Source organism: Stegodyphus dumicola, chromosome 9 (assembly GCF_044657685.1).
Source record: "Stegodyphus dumicola isolate Sdum_Otavi_A_Nest chromosome 9, ASM4465768v1".
NCBI lineage: Eukaryota > Metazoa > Arthropoda > Arachnida > Araneae > Eresidae > Stegodyphus > Stegodyphus dumicola.
Window position 1 is genome coordinate 191,271,207 of NC_140776.1, and position 25,311 is coordinate 191,296,517.

The 25,311-nt window shown below is 33.9% G+C and overlaps 1 long non-coding RNA gene across 4 annotated transcripts in view; it reads right to left on the reverse strand.

Moving 5' to 3' along the window:
* Positions 1-1,888: 1,888 nt before the first annotated feature.
* The window catches only part of LOC146995601 (uncharacterized), a 214,508-nt gene continuing 191,085 nt past the window's right edge, over positions 1,889-25,311 (reverse strand). For all 4 annotated transcript variants that reach the window (XR_015043181.1, XR_015043184.1, XR_015043182.1 and 1 more), the window contains one exon: positions 1,889-2,189. This is a non-coding gene — a long non-coding RNA (uncharacterized LOC146995601). The remainder of the gene's footprint in view (positions 2,190-25,311) is intronic.

Below are 25,311 nucleotides of genomic sequence, written 5' to 3' on the forward strand. Positions count from 1 at the left end.
TTGGATAGTGCGAAATAGACTTCAACGCAGCAATGAACGTAACCAATTAGATTTTTATTTGAGTTAATGTGGCGGCAGTAGCGTTCTATAACGCTAATATTTTCAGACATTTAAAATAATATTCTCAGTTTCATGCCTACTCATTTTTCTTAATTCATTAAATTCCCTAACCAGCTTTTTAAAAAATTTGTTTAAATTTACATTAAAAATTTCTAATTATACAAATAGCTGTTATCTTATTTTTTACCTTGTATTTTTCTTCAATTAAACCATGTCGTAAATATTTTGACCATTATTTTTACATTTCGAATTTTTCGCCAGATCATCAGCTCTTGGTGATATTTGAATTCGGTCCCGATAACAGAACAAGGCTTTAGTGTACAATTGGATATCCTTCGATTGCCGACAAATTTGTTCAGTTTTGGCAATGAAAACCCATTTCTGTTTACTATGATAGTTTTAACGGTACTTTTCCGTTTTGCAGGCGCAGGCGATAAAGTCGCCAAAACTGGTACAGCCGACGACAAACGGAATATCTTCACTGGTAACGTTTTACGCCTCATTTTCAAAACAAGTCTCAGCCATTTCTTATCAGATAAATTGTCTCTTTCAATACTGGCATACAATTACATAGAAATTTTACCAGATAGTTGAATTTTATGCCCGAGGCCATTCGCGGTAATCAAGTCAATTAGGATGTAATCACACCGCTCACCCGAAAATATAGAAAAGGCAAAGTAAAGGGTTAAATTCATCCATTCTAATTGACAGTCCACTAACGAAGTAAAGCACTGCGGTTTTACATAATTTCTGCGTAAGCTGTTCGTACGAATTGAAATTATTCTTGCATTTAAATTTGTATTCCATATTAAGAGTTCAGTTGAAATTAATGTAGATAATTACCGAGAGAATTAGATTTTTGTAGCGTAGTTTACATGAGATGATATCACTTGGGGTCACGTGATATGAATCGGCGAATCAGAATGTTGTACCACGAAAGCATAATAAATTCTTAAATTAATGTCTTTCTACAAATTTATTGTCTTTATTTATTGTCTTTTTACAAAATTTTAAACGATATTAAAAATTTTATGCCTTCAAAATAAAAAAATTGTTAGAACTAGCAATTTGTTAACTTTTTTATGTGTATTCTGTTGCCAATAAAGTCTGCTTGGCGAGATTTGCGCCGGCGAAACGGAAAAGTACCGTTTTAACTTAGTTTTAGCTTCCATTACCGTAACTTTGTTTTAACCTTATATGACTTCATCATTTTCCTGAATTTTTTTTAAGGGAAAATATATCGATGACGTGCACATGGACAAAGTCAAGGCAGTGCGCAATGCCGAGTTTGTGCAATTGTCTGATGTTTTTTAAGTAAAAATAGATTGATGTGTACATGGACACCGAGTTTATGCAATTCCTTTGACTTCTTATTTTGGTTTTGTGTAGCGGCCATCTTGGAATTGTGCCTTCTTGGCGTCAAAAAAGAATCGGCGAAAAAACAAAGAGCACCCCAATTGTAAACTTTCCCAGAACAATACGAAATTTGAATATGCCGAAACTCAGTTTTTTTTATTACGGTAAAATAACATAAAGTAATATTTTTCGCTATTCTCATTTTCCTGCTGATTCAGAAGCAGGAAAATGAGTAATTACACCATCTGAGTAATTACACCTTCTGCAAGCGAGGATATGTGTCAAGGAATTTAACTATGTTTTGATTAATAACGATAACTGTCATTTCACTCACTGCATGGTATATCTGTAAATTATTTAATTCAGAAAGTACTCTTTTTATATCATTGTTGTAACGAACTGAGAAACGTAAATGTTTAAATAATGGTAAATGTGTGAAATAAGTGTGAGGTGTTAAAAAATATACAAGATATTTTAAACTCGTATCTTTTATTATCTTTTTTTTTATTTTACATTAATTCATCTAATCGTAAAACAACTTTTTTTTAACATCGGATATTTTTTTTCTCTGGTTAGTTTATAGAAATGAATCCCAAGAACTTTCCTTCATTTTACATCTGTAGACATAATCATATTTTATTTAACAGAAACACACTTGATAACACCAAAAGAAAGGAAAATTATTTTCTAATGAAGTTTGGACATTCTGCCTACTATCGAATCATCGAACCTTTTTCCTCTGGTTGCAAAAAACGACATGGGTCGCTTCAAGGCTGAAAGATAAAAATAAAAAAAATTAGTTTTGGATTAAATAGATATATCAAAGAAATATTTCAATATAAATGCAGTTTTCTAATCTATCAAATTTCATCACTACCCTTCGACATAAACAATATCAGTGGCGGATTTAGGAAGAGGTCAGTAGTTAATCAGTGGCTCATTTAGGAAGAGGGGGACCAATCAATCGCTTGAGGGTGGAAGGCTCTCTTCTTAAATTATCGGTTATATTTAGTATTATTCTAAAATTAATTAATAATTTTGGAGTATCTTAGAATTTGGTGATCTTCGTAATTACGACTTGCGCAACATTATAAATCCACCTCTGAACGGAATGGGAAACCTATTTACTGAGCAAAAGTCATTTAGGATTCAACTGCTAGCAAGATTTGTATGAGCTATTAATTTATTTCCTGGTTTGTAAATCTAATTAACAAGAAAAGATTTAAAAATAACTTGATTATTAAAAGAAAAAACTTCAAATGACGGTTTAGATGCAAAGTTACCGTGTTTACTTGCGTAACAGTCGAACTTTGGTTGTCAATCTTTCATTGTGAAAGTCTAGGAGCGACTATTTTATGTGAGGAAATGTACTACACAATATTGCGCATTTTTGAGGATTTCTTCTGCTTCAAAACTGGGGGTGCGACTATTACGCAAGTAAATACGTTAATTACATTTCATTCTCCAAATAATCAGATGAAATTTAAAGAATGCGAACCATTATTATACGCACATCCCGGCCCATAAGTCCTTGTGATCTTTTTTTTTTAAATGAAAATTTTGAGTGAAAAATAAATTGTCTTGACAAAGGTTTAATATTAGTCAACAGAGAATTATTTGCTTACAAAACGGTGTGTTTAGTTTTTTTTTATTGCTGATATACTTTTTGTTCGTCTCATGTCACGTCGAGACCCCCCTCCGAAAAAAAAATGAAACTGAAATCTTTCAGATTTTATATTACGTCCAAAGGGACACTTTTTAAACGTTTTGTGTGTTACTTTTATTTATTAAATATCATGTTCTACCATAAAGCTACTAAACTGTTTTTCTACTTAAACGACAAAATTCAATTCTACAGCAATATCGCAAAATGACTTAAGAAGAGCATATTTTTAGAATTTCCGATACAATCTTGCACACTAGCGATAATTTTTTTTTTTTTTTTTTTTTTTTTTTTTTTTTTTTCCGTACAGTGTTGCCATTGCTCGCTTCGAAATCGTCGAGTTTCTTAATCAAAAACTCATAAATGCTTTACAAAATATGAAATTGATAATAAAACAAATTCCAAATTCGAGCTTCCAGTTGCCCGTATTCGGGTGGAGATGTACGTTATTCAAAATTGGATGGCTCTAGGTTATCGTTATTTTATCACTGCGCTTCCTCTCGAAGCGAGTGCTTAAAGTGGTTTCACTATTTTTTAGGCTTTAAAAAGATCTTCCCGTGTTTTATTCTCTCTAGGGCATTTAATGGTTAATGATCCTAATGCAATGCGTCAAATCATGCCATCTCACAATGTTTTAGAAACTTTGATCAATAATAAATTCGTGATCTTTTTATTTTGATATACAAAGTACATGTTTTACGTTATTAGTAATTTTCAGTATGGTAATTAGAAAAGCAAGTATACTGTTATTAGATAGTTTGTTCAATTGAAGTCAAGTTTTCCGGAACTGCAGATATCCGAAACTTCAGTTATCCGAACAGCTTGTTTTCTTTTTACACCAAGTAAAATTTTTATTAATATAATACATAGGGATTCAAACATGACATGGACTGTTGCTGTTACAAATCACTACACATGCACAGAGCTGAGTGTCCTTGGGCCACATAACCCCACCTTCTTTGGTTGGTTGGTATCGTGTTGTTTGAGAAGTCAAATGGATCCATGGTGGAAATTCCAGCTTTTTGGCAGTTCTACAATCTTTCCACTATACAGGATCTTCCTGGAAAGGAAATTCCTCCAAGCTTTGCTGAGCTGCAAGTATTGTCGGATAGGTGAAGACGTGTTCTGGAGAACGTTTCTTTTCGGGGCAGTTTCTACAAATTCTTATATGATCCATTACCATCTTCGTTAATTTTCATTCCTATGAAATGGCAGGTTCTCATTTTAATAATGGTCTTTATAATTTCTGACCAATCTTACATACCTGGTGGTCTTTCTTAATTGATTTCTCTTTGAGTCTACCCACCTTACTTGCCGTTCAGATTAGAACTTGCTCAGTCAAGTCCGGCTGTCGCGAGAATGTTGAGCAAACAACAGCTGGCTTGCAGCGCGGAACAAAGAATTGCGGTCGAATTTCTAGTTCGGGAAAACGCCCAGATACCTGAAATTTGGCAGTGATACCAGGACTTAGAAGAGATTATTTATCCCTGGCGAGGCTCCATGGAAGAAACAAGCAGCCAACACATATTCTTGCTTCTACTCGCACATGTTTCCGGTCATCCGAAGTTACGGTTGTTGAGATAAAACTTTTATCACCCAGCTTGGCGATCTTTCTAAACATGCCTTATATTTCCCATTGCAAACGAAGGGTGACATTTTTTCCGTTCCTTATTTTCCGGTGATATTCTTTCCGTTTCCCTTTTTTCCGGGTGACATTTTTTTCTACAACCCTCTTTGCTAAATGTGGTGTCATAAATTCTTTGCATTTCCTGGACAAGGACACCATTTCGACATGTGGGTGGGACAAAGTCCTTTCATGCCAGGACTGCTCAATGATTTTGTGTCTTTAAGAAAGGAAAGCATACATTCTGGAGTTAGCAATAGTGCTGTAGAAGTAACGAGAAATTGTGTACCCGTATGTATTCGTTACTCGGTGAACCAGTACTCGTTACTATCGTATCGTTACTCGTTACTTTCGGTAAAATCGATCGGTATCCGTATCTTGAGCCCATTTTATCGGTCTACGGCCCTAAAAAGGGCTTTGAAACGTCGCATTGCATTGAATCACGTGAGCTATTCTACCCTGCGGGAACTGGGTAGTGCTGCGATAGGGAGTTTTGCGTTCACATTTTTGAGTAGAAATAATTCACTTTATTTTGGCTATTATTTTTTGGTGCACTGGATTCATTATTAATTTTTCTATTGCTGTCAGGGCTTAGTTTCTAAAGTCAGAAGGCCGTCAGGAAAACAGGAAAAAATAAAATAAAAAAGAAAGAAAGAAAGGAAATAAATATTACAATAATAACATTAATTAGTAATTAAAATAAAAAATTACTTATTAAAAACTTAATAATTAAAATAATAAAAAATAGTGATTAAAATAATGAATAATTAAAGTAACATAATAATTAGCAACTGTATAAAATACTTATAAGTACAATTTAATAAAAATGTAAAAACAAATAAAAATTAAAATAATTTTTTTAATTTATGATGACTAATTAAATAATAAAGTAAAATACCAGATCTTGTCTTATTGGCTTAGTATCGTTTCGTCCTATCTCATTTTATCCCCAGCTCGAAAAAGTGTTATTTCGTTCGCTGCCTTCCCCCACCAATTCCCTCTTTCCCGTTTCATCCGCTGTTTGAAAAATAGGTTTTTACTTTACGATAAGGCGAACGTCTGTTTACTTCAATTAAAATGGTTTAGAAGAGATGACTGTTTCTACTTCGACTTAGCTTTTGATTTTTTAATATTATTTAATATTTTATGCAGACAAATTATGTTGAGCAGAATAATGAATTTTAGACGTGTTCAAAAGGTGTGTATCTGAATATAATAACATTTTTGTTGTATAGTATCCATTTTTTAAATTTCACACATTTCTAAAGCAACAGAAGTACGTTATCACTATTTTGGCACACACATCAAAAACATGTATAATTAAGATTAATGTTACATTCCTTATTAAAAGTAATGGGTCCTCATTAAATGCAACCATTCATGCTTTTTAGAGGATTTTACATATGGTGGTCTTAAAAAGATGATGTTCACTACCAATGTTTGTTTATGTTCCCAAAAATAGAGATCTCTTAAAAGGTGACCTCTTAGAGATGTCGTAAATAGATGATTTGCTATAATTATTTTCCGATAGATAATGGAATTAATGTAATTTAATGTCAATAACTCGAGGAAGCAAGTTTAAATACGGTGCAACAAAAATACAGAAGTATTTTAAATGACGAAAATATTCATATTTTGTCAATGTCAAATTTAAAAAAGAATTAATTTTGGACAAATTATGAAATCTAACTTTTAATGTCGTCTTCTGGTTTCTATATTTATATCTGGCAAAGTTTTATACTTGTTATGAAAAAATAAAAATACAAGAAGTTTGAGTCCCGTAGGACAAAGATTGACCGGGAAATTTAGTTTCAAAATTTGCAATGTTTGGTGCCATTTGTAACTTGCCTTCGGGTATCGCTTAATTGAGTTAGAATAATTCGAGGAAATAAGTTTAAATGAAGTGCAGCAAAAATAAGCATAATTTAAATAGTCGTAGAAGGAAGTCATGCGGAATCCATATCAAATTTTCACTTTTTCATAATGACCATAAAACTTTCCCAAATACAAATACAGAAACTGGGAGACCGCATTAAAGATTAGCTTTCGTTATTTGTCCGTTATTCGTTATTTCGTTTGCTGCTTCCCCCATTCCCTTCATCAGAACCGCTAATGACGAAAGGGTGAAATTTCCCCGATTCATCCCCTCTCCAAAAACTCCTTGTTGAGACTGCTATTTGTTGAGACAAGGAATGCTATATTATAAATGTCAACTTGCTTTTTACACTTAACAATAAAATCGATAAAAACATTCGCAAATGTATAGGTTAAGTACGAATAAGAACTTGAAAGAAATTTAGAAATCTATAAAAGGTAAGGAAAGTTTTATGTTACTTTATTACAGATAATGGTGAAGCACTAAATATTTCAATCAGTGTTATTTCATAATGCTATGAGTATACCTTTATTCATTTAAGAAATGGCCCACCAGCGGTCGAGCGGTAAAATCGCTGAACGCTGGTAGTTCCGACCTGAGTTCGATCTCAGGCAAACGAGTTGGCTTCATAACCGTTTCGTGGTTTTTTTCCCGTACCAGCTTACAAGCCAGCTTACCACGTACCATACGAGCCAGCTTTCCTAAGAAAGTGCTCTACGAAGGCAATTTTCCTTTTAGGCACATAGCCCCAGTGTGTTTTGTCATAATCAACTAAACCAAATCATTTAAGAAATATATCAGTTGATCACTGCTCAGTGTACATCTGCTGTTTGCTTATAAAAACATAATTTTTTGTTTGCTTATAAAAACATAATTTAAAGACGTTTCCACTATTTTGCTAATAGTTCTGGAAGGCTCATAGAATCCGAAATTATGTTACACTAGCTAACAGAGAACTTAAGTCTGCTTAATACAACAAAAATCTGCTTGACTTGCTTTCGTGTCTTTGGGAAACGTAAGTATATGCAGAAATAAATATTAAAATCTATCACGTATATTTGTAAGGATGTAAAGCATACTGTTTTGGTTCACGATAATGATAAATGTGCATCATGGGTTGACAGTTTTAAAAGATCACAAATAACTATACATATGCTAGACTTCTAACAAAATTTCTGTTACAATATGAATATGCATTTATTATTATATGAGTCATAAAACGGCCCACCAGCGGCCGAGCGGTAAAGTCGCTGAACACTGGTAGTTCGGTCCGAGGCTCGAATCCCGCGAACGGTCCGGCTACATGGGTGTTTTCGTGGTTTTCCTCATGTGTAACGTGTATACGAGCCAGTGTTCCTTAGAAAGTCCTCCACGAAGACATCCCCCCTTAGGCAGATAGCCATAGTGTGCCTTGCCATAATTAAATACACCCATACACACATGAGTCGTAAAATTCAGTATTCGTCATTTTTAGATTCTAGGTGTACGAAAAAAAATTTTTTTTTTAATTTTTGTTTTGTTTTTAAAAATTAATTCACTTTATAGCTTTTCTTCAATTTATTATAAAGGGATAGGAGTTAAATTTTGATTTATATATAATATGATATAAATTCATCATTCATTAATAATATTTTATGTATAAAAAAATATTATTAATGTTCCAAATTTTAATTTTTTTAATGATTTGTCTTACATTTTTTGTATATTTGTTGAATGCATAGCTAAATATTTCAATTATACACAATAAAGGTTATGCAGAAAACAATTCAGCTGGCATGATAGCTAATTGCGAAAGAAAAATTAGAGTCTTATTGCTCTTAACTCTTAGTACAAGCAGCCATTTTTAAATTGACGTTAAAATAAATTTATTCTATGGTCTATTAGAAAATAACTGTACTGAATCATTTATTGACGACTTCTAAGAGGTCGCTTTCTGAAAGAGACCTGTATTTTTGAGAACATAAACATACGTTGATACTGAACATCACTTTTTTAAGATGCCAGAGCAAATGCACAGAGCTCCAAAAATCCTCTAAAAGCATAGACGGTCACGTTTTAAAAGGCTGATTACTTTTAATAAAGCCTGTATATATTAATGTTCATTATACATTTCTCACATTTTTACTTTCTTTCAAAACAGCGATGCTGTAGTTCAATTGCTTTAGAACTATGTGAAACTAATAAAATGTGCCCTATGTTATAAAAACCTAATTATATTCAGATACACACCTTTTGAACATGTTTGAAATCTATTATTCTAATCAGAATACTTTGTCTACAGAAAACATTGAATCAATATTAGAAATCAAAAGCTAAGTGAGATTAAAGTAGAAAGAGTCATATCGTCTAACCCATTTTAATTGAAGTAAACAGGTGCTTACTTTATCGTAAAGTGAACACCCGTTTTTCAAACAGCGAATGAAAAGAAAAAAAGAGCCCACCAGAGCTCGAGCGGTAAAGTCGCTGAGCACTAATAGTTCGGTCCGGGGTTCAATTCCCGGATAACGGTTAGCTGCACGGGCGTTTTCATTGTTATTCCCGTGTGTAACTTGCATATGAGTCAGTTCCCTTTAACAAATCCTACACGAAGGCCTCCCTCCCCGTAGGCAATAGCCCTAGTGTGCTTTGCTGTAACCGAAACTGGAAAAAAAAAAAAAGAAAAAAAAAAAGGGAATTGTTGGTGGAAGGCAGCTACGAAACGTCAGCTAATGCTCGGCTTAGTTCTTAAATTGCAATTTTAGCCACATCCCCCAAACAAGACAATGTCTGGTATTTTATTTCATTACTTAGTTATTCATCATTAATTTAAGAATTAATTAAATTTTCTTTTGTCTTTAAATTTTTATTGAATTATAATAATAATCATTTAATATTCTAGTTGCTAATTATTTTATTATTGTAATAGTTATTTTATTTTTATTTATTTTTTATTTATTTATTCATCTTTCCTGATGGCCTTCCATAGAGCTCCAGCACTTCTAATTTTAAAAATTAAGTCCTGACTACAACCAATGATTGCGAAAATAAAAGTCAAGTAACTTATTTAGTGATAATTAAATAAAATAAAAGCCAAGGCTTTTATTTTCTCCTTACTTAACTTTTATTTTATATATATGTGTGTGTGTGTACTTTACATTTAATTATAAGGACATATATGTCATAATAAGAGCAAAGGGAAAAAGACGGAACACTGTAGATGCGTGCTTAGATCCATATTGAAGAAGAATTTTGATTGCGTAGTATTTAAAGAACTTGGCAGTCGAGGCAGTTTCAATTCCATTTTTATTTCCAATTGATATTTGTGGCCACAATCACTTGGCACTCTAGTCGTGCCTTTCCACAGAAGATTTACATTTTTGATATTGTTGGGATAGAAAGCAAGCCAGCGAAATCACATCTCAGCACAGTAGCGAGCAAAAGCTGAAGTGCGTAGTTATGAAGGATGGAAGCACGCGAAGAGGAAAGTTTTTGTTTGTTATTTGGTGATTGGTCAAGAGGCATCTGCATTAGCGGTTACGTAAGATCGCATGATTAATTTGAATGACGCAATGCAGATAAGTTATTACGATTTTAGAATAGAGAGGAAGAATTAATATTTATAATATTAATATTATAAGAATTTTTATATTATAATTCTGATTCATTTTTATCTTACATATATATATGTACTTTACATTTAATTATAATTTATTTGATATATATATATATACATATTTACGTTTGGTAGTATTACCGATTGCAATAAAAAGGGAGGTGCACATCTAGATGTTATAACGGACTCATATACTAAATTTCAACGTTCTATAACTAACCGTTTTTGAGTTATGCAAAATGCATACATACGTACTTACACATCACGAAAAAAATCCCTTTCAAGTATCAACTTAGAGTCATAATCATTAGCCATAAGTATCAACTTAGAGTAAATGGGATTACATTTAACAATAAGTTTAAAAAAAAAAAAAAAAAAGAGAGAGAGAGAGAGAGAGAGAGTCCTTCATTGTGTTCGTACGTACAGGCGTCAGCCCAAAAAATAATTCACATGGATTCCGTAATCGTCAAAAACGGATATTTTCGTTAAAATATGATAACCAAAAGTTTTCTCGATTACAATAATTACTACCATTTTATTTGATACAAGGAAGTAAAGAACCTACATTAACCTACATATTCTTATATAAACAATACCTAAGTGCAGTATATAAATATTTCAAATCAATAAAATCTGACTATGGCACGCTCAAGGAAAAAAAAAAGAAAAAAAAAAAAAAAGAATCATTTAAATTTTCAAATTACAAACATAAATAGCAATAGTAAAAAGCAAATGCAAAATAACGCTTCGCGCTATCAAAATTGCTCATTTTCTTAAATATCAACAACTAAATAGTATTTCAACTAAAACACATAATGTAAACAAGAGTTTGCCCGATGCCCAAAAAAATTCAAAATTATCTATGAAAAATATGAGCGCATTGTGACGCAACCGTATCATTCCTATTCGAACAGCAACCGCATCATTCGTATTCGCATCGAAACCGCATCATTCGTACTCGAACAAACCGCATCGTACGACAGATGCGAGTAACGAACAGATGCGAATAACGAAATGAATTTGTGAGTACCGAATCGGTACTTCGAGTCAACCGATGTACCCGTTACTCAGTAACGAATACATGCGGTTTGCTCCAGCTCTAGTTAGCAATTGATACTTACGAATGATTTCCCCCTCCAGATTATTAGTCTAAAAAAGAGAAAAAAATCGATCCGCCTTTAACTTTGCCATTTTGAAATGTTTCATACTTCTAAAACCAAAAATTTCCCGTCCCTATACCCTGCCTTCTGGGCGACTGCACCGTCGTTTTTTACATTGTGAGAACCATACATTCAAACATTCTAGGTAACGTTGTTTCGTCATAGTGCGAGAAACATACATACATTTATGCAGATTCTTCCTTATTTAATTTTAAAAAAAAAATAGTACAGGGTGAAATTATTTGGTGGCAACAATTTGAAAAGTGATACGCCGTTTATAGTGAACCAACGCAATACATGTTATATTAAATTGTAAAAATCGTTCACATTAATAAATTCAATTTCAAGCTTAATATTAGTCCTGATTTTTGGACTTGGGTTTAATGGAAATGCTAGTAACAGATTCAATATATGAGCAAAATTAAACGCTTCGGAATGACATATTATGAAAATTTCGAATTGCAAATAATATACCACGTTTCCTCTTAACTTGCAAAGGTCATTCGATATTAAGTACCAGAATCCTGTTTAGTTACTTCTTTATTTATATTTAGAAAATGTGTCTATTAATTATTCGATCATAATAACGAAGATATAGAAATAAATTAATATACAAAATAATTACATTATAATAAATAGTTACAATTAATTTCCATTTCCACCCTCTGTTGAATTGGGATTGCAAAGGGAGAAACATTTCCTTCAGGATATCACCTTTAAGGGGGCTCATACACCTTAGACCCCTTAACACCCTTCGAATATATGACTGTTGCAAGAATTGGGATATTTTATTTATTTTAAAATCAATTACCTCCAACTTTTTACAGCTGACTACATAATATAGCTGCTTTCTGAAATAGTGATCAGAAAGTTTGTGTTGCCACAAATATTTTTGTAATTTAATCCGCTTTGCGACAAAAGTTTTCGTCACATTTCCACCTTGCGCGCACGATATTTTAAAAATGGCTAATGGTACATACTTGAAATTTGATGGATTTCTTTACATGAGCCCTATCTTTTAACTGAACCTAAAATCTGATGAATATTTTAATATTAAAAAATGTTATGGACGGAAACATTACAGATTTTTTTAATAAAATACATTTCAGAAACTCGACTCCAGACAAAATAAAAATTTAACATGAAATTCTTAGAATTTTTTGGTTCACAGTAGTTTTCAAATGTTATAAAAGCTGTATATTAAATATGGAATTAAATTATGGAACAGAATGTTTTAAACTGTGCGCGCAAGGTTAACGAAAATGTTTGTCAAAAAGCGGATTAAATTATAAAAATATTTGTGGCAACACAAACTTTCTGATGACTATTTCAGAAAACAGCTATATTATGTAGTCATCTGTAAAAAGTTGGAAGTAATTGCTTTTAAAATAAATAAGTTATCCCAATTCTCGCAACAGTCACATATTCGAAAATCGTATGGGTTTTAAGGTGTACGAGTCCCCTTAAAAATTTTCAGGTAAGAAAATAAGAAATACAAAGGTACTTTTCCTATTTTCTGCTTACTCCTATGCCTGAACTGAGGTAGGTCACGAAGTTACTATTTCATAGTCGAATGATGGAATATTAACTTTTGCAAACACTGAATTTAACTGTTTCGTGTGCTTCCAAGGGCCCCTTTTCTGCGTCTTATATGGAACTGCGTCACTGCACCATATAGGCAGAGGGCCCTTAAAAACTTAAGACGATTTCTATTATACTGAAATAAGAATTCATAGTAGTACAAACTCTAAAAATAAAAATAAGAAGCGAAAGGGAAAAATACTTTTAAGTTTAAACATGTAAATGTAGTTCAGCAGGACATTTAAGGGCCCCCTAAACCTTCGGGCCCCTATGCGACGGCATTCCTTGCATACCCTTATTTACGCCACTGATTACAAACATCCAAACGGTTGATTGCAAGAAGTAAAATTTCATCGAGAACGTAATTATAAAAATATTTTATAATAAATTTTAAAATGAATATTCGAATTGCATAAATAATTTAATTTTAGCATTAATTTTTAATTATTAATTTAGGATTAATTAATAAATTAGTTGTTAGTTATTATTTTACTTGAAAAGTTTAAAACTGCTATCACGATTTGCAATACGCAAATCGCCGTCTGTCTGGAATGGATTTTCATAGGCAGCGGGTAGTGTACGTACAGAATGAGAGAAGAACGTTGCTGTAGAACTAAATTTCAGCACAAGATGGCAGCACAGAACGAAATTTCTAAATATTCCATTTGTCCAGGAGAAATATTTTCTCCACTACTTTCTCGTGCCGCCATCTAGTGTTCAGCGTAAATTGAATTTTTTCACCTCCAAAGTTTCGTTAAACGATTTGTAAATTTTTGAATGCAAGAACATACATTTTTCTAAATTAAAATTTCTATTGAAACAACATAAGAATACTTGATTATGTCAATATGTCACAAAGAACACTCTAAAAGTCACCTTTCAGAGTGTTCTATGTGACATATTCCTTTTATGTGTACTTTTTGTGGCAGCAATGTTAATATCACTGCTATTCATTCACCAAACTATTCAAAAGAAACGATGTCTTTTATAAAAATATTTACAAATTGATTAAATTGATAACATAGTCTGTTATGTAGCTTAGCTAATAGCTAATAAAGCCATTTTCTACTGATAAAAAATCTTTAATAAACCTATGAAGTTGCCTATGCACAAAGCTGGGCCGATTTTCGTTTCCTTCAGGAGACGCATTTTTTTCCTCCTGACAAAGAGGGACCCGAGACCGATAGAGTTCTATTGGAAATCTACTCCAAACTATGGTTGTTTCTTTGCCTAATTTCAAATCGAGTAAAATTGCAACTGATATCCGAACATGCTGTCGTAAAAATAACATATTTCGAATAGAAGTGGTACAAAAGCAACGTTGTTTATATAACTTCAAGAGTGGAAAAAATAATATGGTCCAATTATAAGATGAATCTGGTAAAAGCTGTGAACGTCCAAGCCTCTAGCAATAAAACGGTCAATCAAGCGGGATGCAGATCGCCGTTTAGTTTATTTTATAAAGAACTACAGTAAGACCCCGCTTAACGCTATTTCGGTTTAGCGCTCTTTTATTTCAACCCGGGGATTCTCCGAAATTGTGCGCAGCGCTAGGTTTCCAAATAACATATCCGAAACAGTGTAGTTGTGTTTCTTGCTTGGTGGACGCATTTTTATCATTTTAAACATTTGTTGACATTATTGTAAGTTTAAATTTGTATAATACTATAACGATTAATACAGTGACAAATATTATGATCTTTACTTTTTATCATGGGTGATAATAAAAAACAAGAAAAGAAAGCAACCAGAAAAAGCATTTCACTGGAAACTCAAATGCAAGTGATTAGAAGATTAGATTCTGGTGAACGTCAATCTCAAATTAGTGCTGCATTGATTTTGGCAACTTCAACAATAAGGACAATTCTTAAGAATAAAGAAAAAATACTGTCATCGGCAACTGCAACTACGTCAAGCTCTGCAACTAGAATTACCCGTTCTAGAAATAACATTATAGAGGAAATGGAAAAACGACTGTCTATATGGATTGACGACGAAATTGAACGCAATATGCCACTAAGCCAACCTATCATAATGCCTTCTTCACAAAAAGGCAGAAAATTGGAAACGCAGAATAGACTGAATGATCTGACTGAGAATTTTATTTGTTTTTAAAAGTATATGCGTTTATATTGTTTTTATTTTTGTAAGAAATAAATGTTTGATTTTATTTTTATTAAAAAAAACATTATTAAATTTAATGCCTAACCATTTTTTATCCGTCTTCCCCTAACCCCATTATTTACATGTTAAGATAGCCTCGCTTAGCGCTGTTTCGCATTACGCTCTACTTCGATGGAACGTATCCCCCGCGTTAAGCGGGGTCTTACTGTACGGTATTTTTCTCAGTAAATTCCCCCTTCTTCTTTAATAATTACTGTATACTAAATGTGAAAGATTGTTTCATCATCAAATTATTCTGTGTATCTCAGTTTTCTAGCAGCGAGATTCAAAATTATGCTCTGGACCATCACTTTACTGTATGGCAATTATGTTATGAAGTTCTGTACAAAAAGATAGTCTAAAATTTTTATTTCTCTAACAGGGAAAAATTCTAGCCATGCTTTCATGTTATAAGTAACTACTACTGTACCACTAATTGCTATTGTAATCTACTTTACTAGTATGATTTAATTTGCTATTATTTAACTCATTAGGATGAATATTGTTGCTTGCGTACGGGTTTGTAATAGATTGAATGCACAAGCCCGATAAAAAGTTAATAAAATTTATTCTTATCACAAAAAATTAAACAAAATGCTGAAATGTTTTTTCACAGATATTCATACAATATCACACAGCAGTTATATTTTAAACTACTAAAATGTTACATATGGTAGAACGCAATCCAAAACGAGGAGAATGTTAATTCGATTTAACCGCGAATTCACTACAATTAATAACAAAAACTTAGTAAAGAACTGAACTGAGATGTTTTTCTCCGGCTTTTTAATCAAGCACGAGAACATTCTGGTAATTTTTATTTTCTCAAGGTTTCTGGAAAGGAAAAGAGTTCAATTACAGTTACAGCTAACACACAATTGCATTTATTCAATTTAATATAAATAAGGAGATATTTATTTATTAAATGTTAAATGCGAGTGCTCCTGTATTTTTATTTTTCCGGCGTAACTTTCTCTTAAAAATAAGTCTCGTGCTGCATTGTACGGAGATAAAAAACAATTTTAATTACAATTCTACTAAAAATAGTCAACTAAATACGAAATCCGTAGCAATATGGTTCCCTCACAGTGTAGAGGTATTAGGATATTTGGAAGCAGGAGACGTGAAACACGAGTAATGCGCTCGCTGGGACTCGAACCTCTCGAATACGCACCGAGTGTGCTGACCATTACACCACGAAGGCATGCTAAGAAGGCGGGAGAAATACCTTATATGCTACCCCTTTTAAAGGGTGACTGCGGATTAGGAGACCCAGTCGCCAAATCCTGGTGGTGAAGAATCAAGAATCATCGTTCAATACCCTTTTCGTTGGGAGCCACTGTACAGACATTAGGTATTTTTGAAGAAAGGAGAGATGAAAGAGGAGCAACGCCTTCGCTGGAACTCGAACCGGGCCTCTCGAACACACGCCGAGCGTGCTGACCGCTATACTACGAAGGCATGCTAATAAGGCGGGAGAAATAACATTTTAACGTCTGTTAAATTTTCTTAAAGTCAGTTTTATAAGTTTACATAAAAATGCAAAGCAGTTTTTACTTTCTTTGGTACTTTTTATAATTCATACTATTATTGTATAAACAGAGTGATTTTTCATGCCTTGATTTGTTTCCCTGGAATACAAAAGGCTAAATATTTATCTCAAAGTTATTAGTAGGTACATTTTGTTTATAACGTTCTATTCAGCACATTTTTTTCATTTCTTATATTTGTGGGCAAAAGATATATTTCAATAAAAAATTTTAATAGGTTAAAATTTCTATCATATGTGTAAGTATGATAACATGACAGTAATATTTGCGTAAATCAATATTAAAAATTGGATCGGGGATTTTATTTTCATTTGAATTTTTCCCGGCAAAAGAAATACTTTCATGAATTTTTAAATATACATGTCTGTTTGACATTTTTATATTATTTATTAGCTCTTTATTAAATCTGCTGAAGTATTTCTCAAGCTGTGCTTCTGAAACGGTATTTCTGCTGTCTCCGAGTTATCGCCGCGGTTACAATAAAAGCATGCGGGCAAAAGTCATAAATTAAAAGTTCACTCCTGCTTGGTCACAATTAAAGCTAAAATGTACTGTAGAGACATTATGTAAATTGGAAAAACAAGATAGATTAAAAATGAGCAAACGCCTTCGCTGGGTATCAAACCACAGACCCCTGAAATACCGGCTCAGTGTGCTGACCACTACACCACGAAGGCATGCCAAGAAGGTGGGAGAAATACGTTAAAAAAAGTCGATTTTGATCCACAATAATGTTAGCATATAAGCGCCTTGTCTTATACTATTGCCAAAACATTTCTCTCATAAAAAACACTTTGTTGTGTTCTTCAAATAGTCATGACAAAGTCCCTTATCGTCATTGAAAAGCAAATGGCCTAGGAGTTGCTGTAGCCTTCGGCAGAAACAAGCAGCATGGTGAGCTATGTTTCACTACAATAGAAGCTATTAACTTAGCTAACGATCGGTTCGAGAAAGTTGAAAATTTAGCTGTGCTTCGCCAGCATTTGAAACACAAACTTACTGCTTTGTTAGTTTAACGTACTATCTGTTATACCACAAGTTCACACAGTGAGGAAGGTGCAAGTTCATCTTTTAATACCTTACGTTATTTTTATTAGGTCAATTTACCTAAAGCTTTGGTTTCAAAATATTCTCCATTATCAATAACAAATTTTTAATTTTCACTATTAATCCAGAGCTTTATTGGAAAGTTGTTTAAAATAGTTCAAATTATATGACTTTTTTTTAATCATCAGTATTGAATTTTAGCGAAAATTAAGATTCCTAATTTCAGTTAAGCAATACAGCAAACTCCTTGACGCGTTTTTATAGAATCTAATTATTTATATTGAATAACGAACTGATAGCGCCTTCTCAAATGATCTTGGAGAACATCGGCTCCCGTGTTCCCTTTCCCGCTGTTTGAGTTCAAATTTCTGACTGCATTTTCGAGCGGTGCATGATCCCTTATTTTATTCGTCTCTAGAATATGAACAGAACTTCCATGTTAAGAATCAGACGATATTTTCATTCGCGTATACGTGAATGCTGCAACGTTTGAACTTTGAACAAAAGCATTTCTTCTCGAACTGTTTATATTAAAAGCGAAATATCAATTACACAATACACGCTACTGTTCCAAAGCAATTTTTGGTTAATCTTTGGATTATGGTAACTTGGCGAATTTTTGGCGAAAATTTGGCGACCAACCCTGCTGCCTGTTTTGTTTTGGACCCCATTTTGCTTTCACGAAGTAAAGGCATTTTTTTTTTTTTTTTTTTCCCCTCAACATTTTTTCCAACAATCTGCTAGCCGAATTACGCTTATACTAGAACTTTTATGGAACAAAAATGCTTAATCATGACGAAGATTATGTGTGAAATTGGGAGAAAGTGCAGAATCGCAAACTGCTTGCCGCGTTTTTAAGAATTGCACATACGGTATCATCCATGTACACGTCGACCTATTTTCACTTAAAAAAACATCCCAGAATTGCACAAAAATGGCATTACGCACACTCGACTTTATCCATGTACAATGCTAAAGTCCTAGCTAGTAACCTTTATCGCCTTACCAAAATGTCGCCAAACTACCTGTTACCATATTCAAAAGATTAGCCCAACTTTTTTATGGAAATAACTGGTAGTATTTGTGTGATTCATTTATCGAGAGCTAAGATGAATTGTGAAAAAGAGAAGCTCCAGAAAAAGATGCGAGACAAGAAAATTGTCCTTCGTTTTGTGTTCGAGATGAGTTTCAAGCTTAGCTTATAAGGTTATTTCTTATGGGAAAAAATCTTTTGCTATTTGCCATACGATATGCCTTTAATATCACACAGTATGTTTTATGAAATAATCTCAAAAGTAGGGATTATTTCATATTACTTTCATTTATTTCAAATTTTATTTTTGAATAATTGTGCAGATAGAATATGGCTGTTGGCTGGCTATTTAACTTTAAAAGCAATCAAAATCACTTTCACTCCGGTTTTCATTCTTTACAATACATATATTCTGTATGGATTAATTCATTTCTCTTTTATTTGTCTTAAATGTAGATACTTCATGAAACAATTTTAATTGGTAATTTGTAAACAACAGATTTTAGTAAAATATTCATTAGTTACAATTTTGGTTTCCTAAGCAAATTCCGTCTTGAATTTTTCTCTGTTGAAAGGCAAAACTCTCAAAATGTCACAACTCAGATTTGTTTCAAAATGACTAAAAACGCAATATATGTGAATCGCTAACTGCATGCATATTTCACATGAAAAATTTTATTATTTTAATTGTCTCATTGGAATAAAGAAGGTGTTATTTACTGATCTATATCGTTAGGACTTCTGACAAGCTTTGAAGGCGTCAATAAATGTGCTTGCTGCATACTTCTTAAAATGGTTTCAGTTAAGCTGATTATGAAAAAGCACACTAGGGCTATCTGCTAAAGAAAAGGAATGCCTTCGTGGAGGACTTTCTACTGGAAAATGATTCGCATACGCGTTACATATGGGGAAAACCATGAAAAAAAGCCCATGCATGCATTTAAAAAAGCATGGTGTCTAATCGAAAAGTTCGAATTAAATCTGAGATATTAATTTCTTCATTAGCTATCATTTATTAACTGTGCTCTTATTTAAATGTACTAAGAAAGAGGGCAAAATGATCTCTCAGCGGTATACCTAAAGCCATTTTCCAGCAAAATGATTTCGAGATCTTTTTTTTAACAAATAATAATTTTCATTAATTATATCTCTATGGGATAATGCTTAAATTGTCTAAGTTGAATATTTAAGACCATAAAATACCGATTTGTAGCAATTACTTCAGCAGAAGACTTAACAAATATATTATAAAAATCATAATAACCAATAAACAATTTGTAATAAATCTTGAAAATAATTCGTGAAAAAATTACTTTGTTTCTAGATCGGGAATAATACACTGGTGTGCAAAAATTAAGGACGAGACGGTTTTTTCAATATAACTTTGTACAAAAGCTTTCCAAATCAACACATTTAATACCGTAAGATCCCCAATACGTAAGGACATGAGTAATGTAAGCAACACTTACTAAAAGAGAAATCAGAGGGATAAAAAGAAGCTTTATTGAAAACGTAGCATGGAGCGCAATGCGACTAAAGACCGAAACATCCCTGTGCTGGGTGTCCAGCAAGAAACATCCGGTCTTTAATAGGGGATATGATCTTCCCTGACTGCTAGGCAGGTTTCACAGCGTCTGCCCATGCTGAGAATGAGGGTGTCAATGAGTCGTTAAAGCATTGCTGCCCATTCGTCTTGCAGCGCCAATCGAAGCTCGTTACTGGTGGTAAGGAAGAATCGTTACTGGTGGTAAGGTACGAGCTGCCAAGCGTCTGCCTAGAAAATCTCATACATGCTCGATGGGATTGAGATCCGGAGATCGTGCCGGCCAATCCATACGTTAATATCCTCACTCTCTAAGAGCTGTTCGGCAGCTATTGTGCGATGACATGGTGCATTGTCGTCCATGAAAAGGAACTGCGGACCCAGAGCGCCTCTAAAAAGACGCACATATGGAAGAAGAATCTCGTTACAATAACGGGTCCCGTTGACTGAACCTGCGTCGAAAATGTGAAGGTCTGTACGACTACCAAGCATGATGCCTCCCCAAACGAGAACACCGCCACCTCCATACCTGTCCCTTTCAATAATCTTTGAGGGATGATTGCGGCTTCTCCGCTCTCTCCAGATGAGTATGCGATGAGAATCGCTACTCAGACTGAATCTGCTCTCATCTGTAAAGATCGTATCCATTCATTGTCTCTCCAATTCCGGTGTTCCCAGCACCACAGAGAACGCCTTCTCCGATGGGCAGGCGTTAGAGGTACACACCGTACAGGGCGTCGTGTAAACAAACCACCACCGTGCAGTCTTCTAGCCAGGGTAAGACGCGATATCGGTCGTCTAGTCGCCTGTGTCGTGTGTTTAGCGATTTCTCCCGCTGTCTGCCGCCTGTTTCTTCTGGCCTGTAAGGCAATATACCGGTCATCTGCGGGTGTGGTTCCTCGTGGACGACCACTACTAAGCCCCCGGATAGCTGTTCCTGTAGTTTGAAATTGTCTCCAAAGTCGTGAAACGATGCTGTGAGCAATTCCGAACTCTGCAGCCACACGTGTCACACTGCGGCCTTCCTCCAACTTCCCAATGATTCGACCACGGGTAAAAGCATCCAGATGTCGTCTAACAGATTGATTATTCGCCATTTCTCGCTGAGGCAGCAACTCGGTGTGATTTTAACTGCTATACGGCGTGCAATCTCTTTGCCAGAAATACTGATCTTACACCGACAACATGCTTTATACTACTCAGACACTTCCCCATTACGTCCACCTGCATATCTGCGCATGTGCTACCGTACATCACCTTACTTAATCTCCTGATTGGTCTTTCTGTCATCTCTGCCTCTTCGTTCAGCTGATATGCTAATTTTTCGACTTCGTCCTTAATTTTTGCACACCAGTGTAATTCATTTCACTAATAGTCGCAATGAAATTCCGACTACCGAGATTCGAATGACTGAAAAAAGTGAGAAATTTCGAGTTTACGAATCTCTAATATTTTTCAAGCCTAGCAGGATTAGATTGTTTTACCTTATAAATAATAATAGTAAAATATATAATAGAATTGGCAGTGTTGAGTAATTATAAAGTTATGAATAATGTTTGACCTATTTTTAAGCGTAATTTCAATTGTATAGGAAACGTTATGTTGTATACATCAAGAGAGAAGTATGAATAATATATTATGTCCAGATCTATGTGAATCACTTATTTCGCTTCTTACTACTTTTTCTCTACATCATAAGATACAAGCCTTTCTGATATCATATGGTAGATATAAAATGTGTTTGTCTCGAAACACTGTGCATGATTTACTTTTAGGGCCATAAACAGATGATAGCTCCAACTGTTTTGCGGTCCACCAGCGGCCGAGCGGTAAACTCGCTGAACACTGGTAATTCGATCCGAGATTCGAATCCCGCGAACGGGCTGGCTGCATGGGCGTTTTCGTGGTTTTTCCCATGTGTAACGTGTATACGAGCCAGTTTCCCTTAGAAAGCCCTCCACGAAGGCATCCCTCCCCTTAGGCAGATAGACCTCGTGTGTTTTGCCATCATTAAATACACTAACACCAACTATTTCGCATGAAACCTAGCTAAGTGCATTAGTAGTGTAAAACTTTTATATAAGGAAATAATATTTTGAGTTCAATTGTGTGTCCTAATGCTGCGATATATAATTCTAGATATCACTGCAATATTTTATTCATACTATACCTTACACAAGGTATTAAGCTGTTATCAACATTAAATCTCACATTATTTAATATCTAAAGTAGTTATGTCTATTTCGAAAAATAAAGCTGATACGGAAAAAATCGATGTCACATTTGAAATGAAGTGTACAAAAATAAATACCGTTTCCAAAACACTAAAAGAAAGTTTCTTTTCGACCAGCATCAAGAAACAAGAATAACCATAAATAAAATATATTTCAAATCATAACGAATTAAGTTCTTTTCTGGGTCAACATTTAACGTTTACGCGACTCTGGTGTACTTCGGCTCGGGCAAACTCGATGAGTTTTCGCAAAGTGGGTTCCCACGTTACGACGCTATCCCGGGATAAGGGGTGTGCGATTTTCGAGTCTTTGAGCGTCGAACAGTCGGATAGAAAATTCGAGAGCACAATGAGTTCGTAACAAGAACCGATGATTGAGTCCAGAAGAAACATCAGTAGCTGATATGCCTTAGACGGAGATAAGTGTGCAATGGCGTAGGTAAAAAGAAATTGCCTATCGCTAGTCTGAATAGGAGTCCATGTGACCACTCATCATAGTACAAATATATAAACATAAATACATAACATTTCCATATGTAAGTAGAAAATACATTATAAGGAAAAAATACATAAAAACATAAAAAGAGAAATATGTACACTATATACAGGTATTTAGTCAGGCGGCGAGTCAAATCAAATCAAATCAAATCTCTAGTAAGGGAGGGTGTTTAAATAAGTAAATTATAAAAGTTGCATTAATTTAGGTATCTTAGTACCGCAAGCGGCCGTTTGCTATTAATATCAAGTGTATAATCATAGTGAGGCACAGGTATTGAACAATTGTTTACATTAGGAATATTATAAAAAAATTTTTCTGCAAGGAGTGCGAAATAATTTGAGATAGTTGGAATTTCCAACTCCTTATGTATGGCCGTATTTCTTATGAACCAACGGCTTCTGGTGAGTTGTCGAAGCGTAACATTCTGCAAGACTTGCAGTTTATTGATGTTAGTATGGCTGGTATATCCCCAAACAGGGCAGGCATAAGAAAGTATGGGACGCAAAAGGGTTTTGTAAATGAGCAACTTCTTATCAATAGAGAGAACGGAGTTCCGGCTAATTAATGAGGTAAGTGTACGTTTACGAGCACGGAACTTGGCAATAAGCTGTGTAATGTGTGGGGTCCATGTGAGTCGCCTTTCTAAAGTAATGCCTAGGTATCGGGCTTGCCTAGTCCACTGTACTGGAGTGTCATACATGATGATGCAATCTTCCGAGTCGATGTTTACTCTTTTCGTGAACCAGATCGCCTCCGACTTTGTCCACGTTGATCTTAAATTTCCAGGCAGTGAGCCAGGACTCGAGTGTGTGGATGTGTGCTTGGAGTGCTTGAATAACTTCGGACATAACAATTACGGAAATATCTAACAAAAGCTATGGATTATTTTTTAAGGTGCACGGTTTTTTTAGAAATATTTTTTACCATAGAATTTTAAATACCTTTTTGGTTACTATAATATTAGGTTAAAAATCGATGAAAAAAAGTGCACTTAAAAATTCATAATTCAAAAATTTATTCATTCTTAGTGAAGTGAAAAAAATAAATCCGATTATGAAACAATAACAATAGAGGAAAATATATTAGCCAATGTTATGAAACCTTAATAATATATATTTACTAATTCCTAATGCTAATTAATAATTAATAATGCTAATTTCAAAATAATTAACTTATTATAAGAAATGATGAATTTTGCAAATTTCTGTTTAAAAGAGGTAACCGAATGATACTGTAATTTGAGCCTAATTTAACATTAATTCCAGTTTCAATATGAGGGAGATGCTGTCATTTTTACAATTTCTTTTGAGAATAAAAAGTGAGCAAAATCAAATTTGATACCATGACAAACTTTAACAACCTTTCTTGCAACACGTAAATGTAATGTCGCGATGAAATGGACTTTGTTTTTCAAAATCAAATTCTTTAACGAGGATACATAAAAAAATAATTCTGATATCGTTGAAATTTCATATCTCAATCAAATCTCCTTTCACTAGAACAATCTTAACAGCTTTCCTTAAAATCTTATTTAGCCTAATTGAAACCACAAACAGTTCAAAATTTTAACTCAATGCTGGATAGTCATAAGTCTTATATTGTCATAGTTCATAGGTAAATTATTATTCTGTATATTTGATAAAGGATTATCAGGAAGCAAAGCTCATGAACAAATATGCAGAAACGTTTACATACGAGCAATTAATTCCAGACTGCTCTTTTCAAACGTTGTACATTCACTTCCATTACCAAAAAGGCTAGCTTTTCTGTCGTAATATTTAAAACTTGCGAAGAATACAATGATTTAATAAAAGTAAATTTCTTTTGTATCTATGAATTACCAACAATTAGTTTTTCCTTAATGATTTCAGAATAAATTTTAATACATAATTTAATATTATAATATTGGTTACGTTACTTTATAGTGTTTTAAGTATTATACATCCCTTCTACTTTACGATATTTCTGCCGAAAAGTGGAAGACAATGAAGCTATCTTAATTTATATGAAAATTTACTTCCAGCTTTTCAAAATATCCATGAATTTTTTCCAATTAACTCATTATTGTAAAATAAAAACAAAATAAAAAGCGATATGCAGTGGCGCAGCTAGGGTGGGGTAAGGGGGGACATCTGATCCCAAGCGCAGGGGATGCTGCGCTTGGGATCAGATGTCCAAGGGGTGCCGGGGGAGTAGCTGGAGGGGGGCAAGGGGAGCATCTGTCCCCGAGCGCAGAATCCAAGGGGCGCCAAACTGATGTTACGACAATTTAGAATTAAATGTTTTCCATCCTTGGCAAGCAGTAGGGCAAGCAGCGAAACCTTCAGTTGT